This window comes from Heterocephalus glaber, unplaced genomic scaffold (genome assembly GCF_053883595.1).
Source record: "Heterocephalus glaber isolate CG9 unplaced genomic scaffold, H.glaber_assembly_v1.0 deba00001564, whole genome shotgun sequence".
NCBI lineage: Eukaryota > Metazoa > Chordata > Mammalia > Rodentia > Bathyergidae > Heterocephalus > Heterocephalus glaber.
In genome coordinates, this window is record NW_028258351.1 from 18,839,847 (window position 1) to 18,851,338 (window position 11,492).

Here is an 11,492-nt window from a genome sequence, read left to right on the forward strand (position 1 = left end):
CCAAATGGCAGATAAGGACTGTAATTGAAAATGTGAATATAGAATGCTGTACCCTAAAGATATGTGTTGTGCTAAAGTTATTGCATTTGGTGGAAGAGGTATTTAGGGAAAGCAGCTGATCAAAATACATCATTGAATGGTCAGACTTAGCAAATCAGTTAGGGGGAGTAGGATATTATCCATGGGATGTTTTCTACCCTTTAGGGTATGCATTTAGTGGCTGTTTCAAAGGGTTTAATTATGGTAAAGCCACTGACTTTAGGTGAGGAAGGAGGAGTTCTCAGTTTCTTATTTCATAGAAAAGGTCCACTGCTTCTTCATTATCCATCTAGTGTGAAATATAACCTTTGAACCAGAGTTTTTGAAAAAGTTTTTTTTCCAAGCATTCAGAATTCAGAGAGATAGCATGTCAGAAATAAATCATTATCATTATCAAATGTAAAAATAAAAATGATTAGATCAGTTGATTGGATCAGAGGCCAACTGTCCCACCACTAGTTACTCCATCTTACTCCTCTAGCATGAAACTCCTCCTCAGTTATCTGCCAAACTCCTACAGATACTTGGGGGTAACAAATATCCCTTCTATGATTTGCTCATCTGAACCTCGAACCCCTCAATCATCACCTCCAAGGATCCGTGAACTCTCACCTTCCTTTCCATCGATCACAGCAGCATTCACAACATGACCCTTGATTCATCAATACAGTGTTAGTTGACCCAGACAGAAAGAATCAGTATTTAGGGGGAAGAACAGAGATAGAAAGGAGAAAGAATATGTAAGCTGTAGGGAATGGGGAAGGGGACATTACCAGGACTGCTGCTGTGGGTCCTGGCCTGTGAACCACCACAGCACAAGGCATATTCAAGAACAGACAGAAACCAGCCTTAGAGTGGAGAAGTTGAATCTTGGGTCCTGGTCAGTGCTGCTGATGGGAGCAAAGACAAAGACCCCTGAGCACATCCAGTATTTATTGAATACAATCGTGGGAAGGGATAGGGAGCCGGGTATGCTTAGAAGGCATCTAGTAAAACACTGCCAAACACCTGTCATGATGGCGCCAGGCAGGCTGTTAGGGAGGAAGCACTGTTTATCTTGCTTGGATAGAACAAACACGTACTGGGACCAGGTGCAATTAGCAAGCAACACATCAGGTCAGTGAGAAGTCATAATTCAGGGGAAAGGGTTTTAATTGGGGTCACGTTGACCTCAGCTGCACGTAACTCAGCAGAGCCCTGCCACTTCACAGACCATGGCCTAGGTCTCCATGGCAGCCATTGAGGGAGGAGCTATACTTGCCCAGTCCGCCAGCTGACACACCCATTTGAGACATGTAGGGCTTCAGTCTCCTGGTATAAAACAACATAGCTGACTTATAGAAAGCAAGAAGCAGGTGCCACTCATAGCCTGCTAGTACTGGGCAGGGATGTCTGCTACAATAAGATATAAAGCTTATAGGGTGAAATATGAAGATTAGAGAGGCAAATCCATGACAAGATAAAAGAACAAAGCCAATGCTGTGAGGGAAATTGAGCTCCTAGACAAAGAGAATTTTCTATGTCCCTATTCACTATCTTTCTGATAAACTCCTTTGCTTACAATAGCTGCTTTAGCTGGGGATTTAGCTCAGCGGTTCCACTGCCTGCCTCACAAGTGCAAGGTCCTGAGTCCAAGCCCCAGTACCAAAAAAAAACACCAAAAACAACCAAGGAAAAAAAACAACAGCTCCTTTAGATTCCTGTTATAACCAAAACACCCCTAACAATTTCCCTGGATCCATCTCTGGAGTCTACTCCATGTCATTAACTCATCTTCCCATTCCTGTGATAGTGCCAAGTATGCTTTGATTAGGTAGCTTTATAATGTATTTTAATACCTGATAAGATGAGTCTCCTAATTATTGTTCTCTTTAAATTTTTCTGCTGGCTATTCTCACATGTTTATTCTTCCAGATAAATTTAAATTTATTTTGTCAAATTCCAAGAAAAAAAAAAACATCGCACAAGAATTTTGATTTGAATGACCTTGAACTTGTAGATTAATCTAGAGGAAATTGACTTCATCACAATATTGAGACTCCCTAGCTAAGAATCAGATGGCTATATCCAAGCATCTTTATGACTTTCAGTAGCGTTTTATGACTGTTCACACAAACATTTTGCACATCCTTTATGTTTATAATTTGGTATTTTAACTTGAGTTGCTCTTGGTCACCCTCATTGCAGTTATTAAAGTTTTGGTAAAGGGATCCTAGTAGATTCCTCTGGTGCCCCACATCACATGACCTTGACCACTGATTTCAGCCACAACAGGGGTGGACAGTCCCATGCCAGCTCAAACAGCTCCTTGTGCTACCAACATCCCGCTGCAAGTTTGAGCCGAATGTTCTGCCCCAGGGCTTTCTGTAGCACAAATAGGAGCTGGAACTGTGGAGCAGAGGCAGGTAAATTCCCCATCACCCTTCACTTAAGTCAACTATTTTGTATGCTTAGCAAATGCAGGTGAGCCCAGTTGCCCGATGTAGGAGGCAGCCTTGATAACGCCTCCCTATGGGACGTTCCTCTTTCCCATCTCCATCTTCTCCTTCACTCCTGCTTTCTGGGGTCAGCTCCCAAGAAAACCACTCCCAAACATTCTCTTAGGCTCTACTTTGGAAGACACTCACACTCAGACAGGCTTCCTATGGGATTTTGACTCATGAGACAACTGAGTCTTAGCGAATCACTTGCACCAGTTGGTTTCCCTACTGCGAAGAAACGTCACACCCACTTGCATCTAACTCTCAAGCAGAGCTGGGTAGCCTGGACTAGAGTTGGGAACCTATGCCCTGTGTTGCTTCAGGAAGGAGAGAGTCCCTCAGATGATAGGTAGGAATGGCTAAATTGGCCTTCCAGTGAGCCAGGGGTGAGGGACCAAAAATCCCTGATGAATATGGCTTCTTCCCCTCTGACACTCCTTCCCAGCATGCTGATCATGTCCACATATGCACACCTCCATATGTCCTGCTGTAATCCTGATAGCCCTGCATTCTTCAGCCAGCTTGAAGTCCCTTCACAGCCAAGTAGCTCTCCCTGGTCTGCCTCACCCCAAATCCAGGCCACAGCCCTGGGCTTTATTCTCCAAAGCACAACTGACTTCAGACAGTAGAGAGGGGAGGAACCAGGGCATCAGGCAAGGGTTTTCACAAGACAGGAAGAGCCCATGGAGGGGAGTGGGTGAGTATACAAGAGAAAAGCAACAGCCATCAGCGTGGGTTAAGGATGCAGATGCTCCCTGATGTATGATGGTTCCACTTATGATTTTTATACTTTATGATGGTGCAAAAGCAATTTTGATTTGGACCTTTTCCCAGACTAGCGTTGTGCTTTATGATCAACCCTCTCTCACAATGCTGGACAGCAGCAGTGAACAGCAGCCCCCTGTCAACCACTTGAGCTGAAAGGGAAAGAGCCAATACTCTCCAGTGTACCATGTGGCCAAGCTGTGATGCTCCGCAGGCTAAGTGTGTTACAAATGCATTTTCAATACACCAAGCCTTTGACTTACAGTGGGTTTATCAAGATGTAGTGATCCTACAGTAAACAAGGAGCATATGTTTATTGCAATTGTGGGATACCTTTTTGGGAGGAGTGGCTCGTTAGGCGGCTCATAAAGTATAAATTACTTTGAAGCTTGTATCTTGTGTTTAATTTCTTAAAGATCTTTAAAATGACCCCTTAACAATGACTACAAAGTTGCATCATACACTCGAGGCTCACTGTTCTGGGAGAGAGGGCCCAGTGGACACCATCCCTAGCACATGCCAAGCCCGCTACTTCAGGGAGTCAAGAAGAAGGATATGGTCCCTGGGCCACTTGTGAACATGATAAGGGATCCCCTTAAATAGATATGACACATGTTAGCTACAATTTCCTTTCCCCATTTCTTTGTAGGATTGAGTTTTTTCCTTGTTCTTTTGTAGGAGTTTTTTTTAACTTCTGGATATTAATTACTTGTTATAAATGTTGCAAATATTTCATCCAAGTCTATTGCTTATTTCTAATTTTAGTTGTCAGATCTGTCTATCTTTTCTGTAGAGGCAAAATACTATTTTCCCACATGGCATTTGTAAAATATTTATCATCTTCTGCATTTTGGTTTTCATATCGTTAGACTCTGCAGTTTCTGGTTCAGCTCTAGTAAATAAAACATGTCCAAAATTTAAGAGAATGCTATAATAAGCATCTTCAGCTGTCTCCCACTGCTGTAGTCACCTACACGTGACCATTTCTGTTTTATTCTCACCCCTCCTGTCTCCTCCCACCAAATCTGCTGGATTATTTCAGATCAAACCCCAGACATGTCATTCACCTGTAAATATTTCTGCATATTCTAGCTTCCCTATTGTTGATAGGATGTTCTGTTCTTGTCTTTGTTCTTTCATTCTGTCTTTTCTTCTTGTCTTCAACAGTTCCCTAGAGTTTGCATGATCCTCCTGTGTCCTCTGGCCTCACTTCTAACCTTTCCCTATCCTTCTACCTATCTATCCTCCCTCCTCAACTTCTTCTAGGTCCCCATCCCAAAGGGTAAAGTTGCTATATTGAAGAGTTTATTCACTACAAACATATTTTAAGCTGGTCCTCGATTTTGATTTAATTTACACAGTTAAAGGTGACAGATTAATAAATACCACAAATTGTCATTTTCTAAGATGTACTTTATACTATTGTTATTGCTGATTGTGTCACTTGGGCTAAGGTGTTGTGATTGATCTAATCAGTTATCCTTCTGGTATAATGAAAATGAGATTGCCCCAGAGACATTAGAGACTCAAAACCTTAAGGCCAGCTATATCTGGAAGACACCTCTGAGAAGCAATCGTTCCATAAGGGTTCTAAATACAAGCAACAAAGATACTTACAATAAGCAATATTGAAGTATCAACCCAGGAATTAAACCAAGGACAGTACCAAAAACAAAAATGAGAAGACATTTAAGCAAGGCACAAACCCAAACTTCCACCCCACCAGAGGCAAATTCTGGGGGAAATGAGATGGAAAAGTGTGATAATCAACTACCTGGATGCCCTGAACTGATAGCACAGGAAGTAACAAAACAGATGAACGAGGCTATAGAAAAATTCAAAACAGAAATAATTTCCTAGATAACTACAGAGATGGTAAGCAGAATGAAAGATGTGATTAGAGACTCTAGAACAGAAACAGATACACAAAAAAAGATGAGTTCAGGACCATGATGGAAGGCCCTGAATGCCCAGCATATGAAAGAAATGGAAATCATGAACACCCAACATAGGAAAAAAATGGAATCTATGAAAGAGATTCAAACAGATATCCAGGACATTAAAAACCCTATTGAAAGTATACACAGCAGACTGAGACATTCTGAAGACAGAATATCAGATATAGAAGACAGGATGCTGTCAGTGACCATGAAAAGAGAGATCTCTTAAAACTAGTAAGGGGGGGCAGGGATTTAGCTCAGTGGTTTCGCCGCCTGCTACGCAAGCGCAAAGACCCAAGTTTGATCACCAGTACCAAAAACAAAACAAAACAAAACAAAAAACTAGTAAGGGACCATGAGAAATCAATCCAACAGCTCCTAGATGACACAAAGAAGAGTAATATAAGACTGATAGGAGTCCACAAAAAAGCAGGAGAAAATACAAATGACATTTAAAAAATTGTTCACAGAATTAATGACAGCAAACTTCCCAAATAGAGCAAAAGAATTTGACATACAGGTGAGTGAGATATATAGGACTCCAACTAGCCATAATCAAAAAAATCTACACCTAGATATATAATAATCAAGATCCCAGAAACCCAACAGAAGAACAAAATACTACAAGCAGTTAGAAAAAAGAAACAAATCACATGCAAAGGAAAGGCCATCAGAATCACAGCAGACTTTTCAACACAAACCCTCAAATCAAGGAGAGCCTGGGGTGAGGTATTTCAAGCCCTAAAAGAAAACAACCTCCAACCTAGACCGATGTATCCTGCAAAACTATCTTTCAAAATTGATGGGGAAATAAGATACTTCCATGACAAAAAAAATACTTCTGAATATATCTCTAGGATACAGGATTTTTTCTTTTTCACTTAACTGCCACACTATGGTATGATTGTGCCAAAAGTAATTGACTAGAATGCTTTATCCAGTTAGTATTTGAATTTACCTGATATTCCCATGATTCTTTGCAATTGGTTTATTTAAATCAGGATCTAAAGTCCAAGCATTGCACATACAATAGTTGCTATGCCTCTCAAGACTCTCTTAACCTATAACAATTCCTCCTCCCTCTTTTTTCTTTCCATTTTTTAAAGAAACCAGAAAATGACTATGTAAAATCTTCTGCCTCCTGGAACTGACTGAATACATGGCCATGTGAATATTTCTCTCCGCTGCATGTCCCATAAACTGGGAATTGTTGCTGGAGACCTAGTAAGATTCAAGTTAAAGATCCTCTGACAAAATCATTGCATGGGCAAGGATGTGTCATCCCTATGCATCACAATAGCAGGTACCCATGTCCATAGATTTTTAAAACTAACCTCCTCCTTTCTAATATTTGTAATTTTATTTCTTTCTTTGGATCAACCTCCAAAACTAGGTGAGGTAGCAACACTCTCCTTATCTTGACCCTGTCTGTAATAGAAACATTTCTCATCTCATTGTTTTTTGTTTTTTTGGTTTTTGGGGGCGTTTTTTGGTGCTAGAGATCAAACTCAGGACCTAGTGCTTGCAAGGCAGGTGGCAGAACCACTGAGCTAAATCCCCAGCCTTCATCTCACTGCTTTAATGCTGGGTCATAACCCATCAGGGACACTTCTTACATTACACTCTCAGTAAGCAAGAGGTGGCCTCCAAAAGTAAGATTGCATGGGTTATAGCATATATTCATTCTTTTGACTATTTTTTCTTCTATTTATTTATTTACTTTTTTTTTAGTGCTGGGGAACTAAACTCAGGGCTTTGTACATGCTAGGCAAGTATTCTACCACTAAGCTACAGTTCCACTCTTTTTTTTTTTTTTTCCTGAGACAGGGTCTGGCTAAGTTGCCCAGGCTGGGCTCAAATTTGCAATCATAAACCAGGCATAGTGGCACACATCTGTAATCTCAGCACTTGGGAAGCTGAGGCAGGAGGATTGCCACAAATTTGAGGCCAGCTTGGGCTCCATAATGAGTTCAAGTCCACCCTGAACTACATAGAAAGACCCTATCTCAAAACAAACAAGTGGCACTGACGATTTAGCTCAGTGGTGCCACCACCTCCCTTGGAAGCGCAAGGTCCCGAGTTTGATCCCCGGTACCAAAAACAAAACAAGCAAACAACAACAAAAACCTTTGCAATCCTCTTGCCTCAGCCTCCAAAGTGGTTGGGATCACAGGCATCCACCATAACACCCAGCTTCACATAGGTATTCTTAATTCTACTAAAAACCTTGTACTATCGCTGCTCCAGCATACACATCCATTAGCACTGCATCAGTTTCTCATTCCCCCATATACTTTCCAGCACTTGATTTCCTCTCTGATTTTTGTCAGTTAGATAGATGTAAAGAGATGGCTCACTGGGGCGGGGATTTAGCTCAGTTGTTCTGCCGCCTGCCTCACAAGCGCAAGGACCCGAGTTCGATCTCCGGTACCGAAAAAAAAAGAGAGAGAGAGAGAGAGATGGCTCACTGGTGTTCTAAGTTGTATTTCTCTAGGTGCTGGTAATTTTAACCACGTCTTCATATGCACAGTAGGCCCACAGGTTCCCATTCTGTGAACCGCATTGTGCTAGTCCTCTAACAAGTCTTCTATTTCATCTCTGTGCTCCTTCAGTCCTAGATTTCTTCCATTTGGCCCTCCAGACCCACTGTACACTTTCCATGCTGCTCTGTGGCCTGGGAGGCTAAGCTATATATCCTGGCATCAAACTGCTCCCTCGCCATCTGACATCTGGCTCTCACAGGAAATGGAGGAAGAGGGACATGAGGCTATTTACTTTACCAACTCCCTCTGTACAGCCTTGCTGTGAGCTAGCTGCCTCCTGCAACCAAAAGTCACAGCTCTTGTTCAGAGTCCCTCCTGGGACCTGTGGGTTCTTGCATCATTACTTATGGTTTCCCAACCCTGTTTGCACCTTTGCAAATAGTCCCTTTATTAAAACATCCTCCAGTTACACAAATTGGGAGCCTAACTGATACAGTCAGTGAACTGAAATTCCTCAATTTAACACAATTTCACTAAATTGTTTTGGCTTTTTAGCATAGGCTTTGGAGGCCTTATTGAAGAAGTCTTTGTATTCCTGGGAGTACAGGTTTTCCTTCTTCCTCCACCCCCTTTTTTTTCCTATTAGTTGTGTAGCTTTACCTTTTATGTGTAGATCTTTAATCTGTCCAGGATCCAATTTTGTCTATGATGTTAGAAATGGATGTAGTTTTAATTTCCTTCTTAGACAGAGGCAGTTTTCCTAATAATGTCTTTCCTCATTAATTTGAAATTGTCCCTTTATAACAAGTTCCCATTTATCACAAGTCTATCCTTGAGTTACTTATTCCATAACAATAGTCTATTTTCTGTTCATTGTCTCATTGCAATAGTTTTTATTACTATGGCTGTATGATATATTTTAATGTCTAATAAGGCTAGTTTCCCCTTCCTCTGATTTTTGCTCCTTTTTTCTCCAAATTATATATATATATATTTTTTTTTTCTACCAGGGATCAAACTCAGGACCTTGCACTTGCAGGGCAGGTGGCAGAACCACTGAGCTAAATCCCCAGCCCGTGCCATATATATTTTTGAAGAGGATGCAGAGTTCCCAGAATTTGGCCTCAAATGATGCATGTCTCCAGTCCATTGCAGTTGACAGTGGTCTGGGGAGCAGTTCTGACCCAAGGGATGTAAGCTGAAATGGTGATGCAACCAGCACACATGTACTTGGAGACAGAGACTGTACCATTCCCCTTTTTCCTCTCTTCTCAACGTGTCAGGACTGGAGTGGGCCAGATCTCTTGGAACACGTGATGACAGCCACAGGCTGAGGAGGTGGAGCAACAAGATAGAAGCAGCCAAAGTTCTGAAAGGTTTTATCATCAGTAGGAGTTGAGCTTTTGCCCAGAGCTATTTCTACATTGTGTAATTTTGCCTTTTGTAGTCCCTTAATCTGTTCTTCTGTATGCCTCAAATCTACCCGATTAATAGATTTTTCTGATATTCAACCATCTTTGAATTCTTGTCCCACATGCTACTTGAACATATTATCTCTTTTAACACACTAATTTGATTAGCTAATTTTTGATATACAAAGTTTACATTTCTGTTCATTATAGTGAAAATTCCCCATTTGATATGTGTTGAAAACTGCTTTGTGATCCAGAATTTGCAACATGTTTTGAAAACGTCTCTCTGAGTCAGGGATGTAGCTCAGTGGAGCCATGCCTCTGTGTACAGAATAAGTATTCTGTAGCTGATGAATCCAGTGGACTAACATATGTCCATTAGGCCGTAACAGTTCAATCTGGGGTCCAAAGCATACATATCCTTTTTTATCATTTTTATCTGTTTGATCTATATAAATTACTGACAAAGATGTTTTATAATCTTTTACTATAAACGTATATTTGTCTGATTTTTTCTCATCATTCAAAATTTTTGCCTTATACATAATGATTATGTTATTTAATATATACATATTTGTTACTGGTATATTTCCTTGTGGAATGAACCTTTTATTATTGAAAAGTAATCCTCTTTATCTTTAATAACACTTTTTGTTATCAAGTGTACTTTACATGATAATTTATTTTGCTTAGAATTTGACCCATTAATGTTTTTCATACTTTTGCTTTCAACCTGTTTCAAATGTCTCTTGGGTACATAGTAATTGGATTTTATGTGTTATTCTCTCTGGAATTTTTTGTCTTTTAACAAGATAACTTAGTTTTTTGCATTTAATATAATTAGCAATCGGGGGAAGGATGTTACTAGGGATTGAAGATACATCCCCAGCCATTTTTTATTTTTTTATTTTGGAGACAGAGTCTCACTGTAGTTCAGGCTGGACTGGAACTCACTGTGTAGCCCAGGCTGGCCTCAAACTCATAGTGATCCTCCTGCCCCAGCCTGGCAAGTGCTGGAATTACAAGCATGGGCCACTATGCCCGGCATTTTTTTTTTTTTTCCTCTTAATTTTGAGACAGGGTCTTGCCAAGTTGCTAAATGGCCCAGGCTGGGCTTGAACTTGTAATTCTGTCTCAGCCTCCCAGAATGCTGGGATTACAGGACTATGCCACCACACCTGGTTTATTAACAATACATGTGTGTTTAAATCTCTAACTAATAAATTATTTTGTTTTTTCTCATGCACCTATACTGCTTTTTCCTCTCCATTCCTAGTTTCCTCAGATTAATATTTTTCTTCTTTTTCCTGCTTATAACTTTAGAAGTTATACTGATACTAAAGAATTTACCTAAAATTTACGACAGTGAAAATAAAAATACTATGTTTACTTTGCTGGTTTAAATCTGTCTGTATGTAACATTTCAGATTTCTAAAGCAGTGTTGTCTGAGATGTGATTCAGTAGTGGAGCATTTGTCTGACATACCCAAGGCCATGGGTTTGATCTCCACCACCACAAATTAAAATGTGTGTGGCTTTTCTCCTTTATATTTATTTTATTAGGCACGCTGGGGCTGAGCCTGGACGCTGCAGGGGCGCGGGGACCATGCCCGGAGGCCGGCCAGCCGCTGCATGGCTCACGGGCCGGGCGCGCTGATGCTCAAGTGCATGGTGGTGGGCGACGGGGCGGTGGGCAAGGCGTGCCTGCAGGACGTGGCCAAAGACGCCTTCCCTGAGGAGTACGGGCCCACCATCTTCGATCACTAGGCCGTCAGCGTCACTGTGGGGAGCAAACAGTACCTCCTGGGACTCTGTGACATGGCGGGACAGACTACAATCGTCTGAGGCCTTTATCCTATCCAATGACTGATGTCTTCCTCATATGCTTCTCCGTGGTCAATCCAGCCTCTTTTCAAAATGCGAAAGAAGAGTGGGTACCGGAACTTAAGGAACACGCACCAAATGTACCATTTTATTAATAGGAATTCAGATTGATCTCCGAGATGACCCCAAAACTTTAGCAAGACTGAATGACATGAAAGAAAAACCTGTAAGTGTGGAACAAGGACAGAAACTAGCAAAAGAGATAGGAGCATGCTGTTCAGCTTTAACCCAGAAGGGATTGAAGACTGTTTTTGATGAGGCTATCATAGCCATTTTAACTCCAAAGAAACATAGAGTTAAAAAAAGGATAGAATCAAGATATATAAATTGTTGTTTGATTATGTGAAAAACAACTTCAGTGGCCAAGAAAACTGTCAATTTCTCTCAGAAAGCATATGAAATGCTACAGCGATACCCAGACCTCTTATAATGAAGCAGTTTCAAACTTGAAAGAAAACAAAAACCTGTCCTCAGAATTCTATAAAGTTC

At 41.0% G+C, this 11,492-nt stretch overlaps 1 pseudogene; it reads left to right on the forward strand.

Annotated features, from left to right (window-relative positions):
• Positions 1 to 10,751: 10,751 nt before the first annotated feature.
• Positions 10,752 to 11,462, forward strand: LOC101725722 (rho-related GTP-binding protein RhoQ pseudogene; annotated as a pseudogene).
• Positions 11,463 to 11,492: the final 30 nt, after the last annotated feature.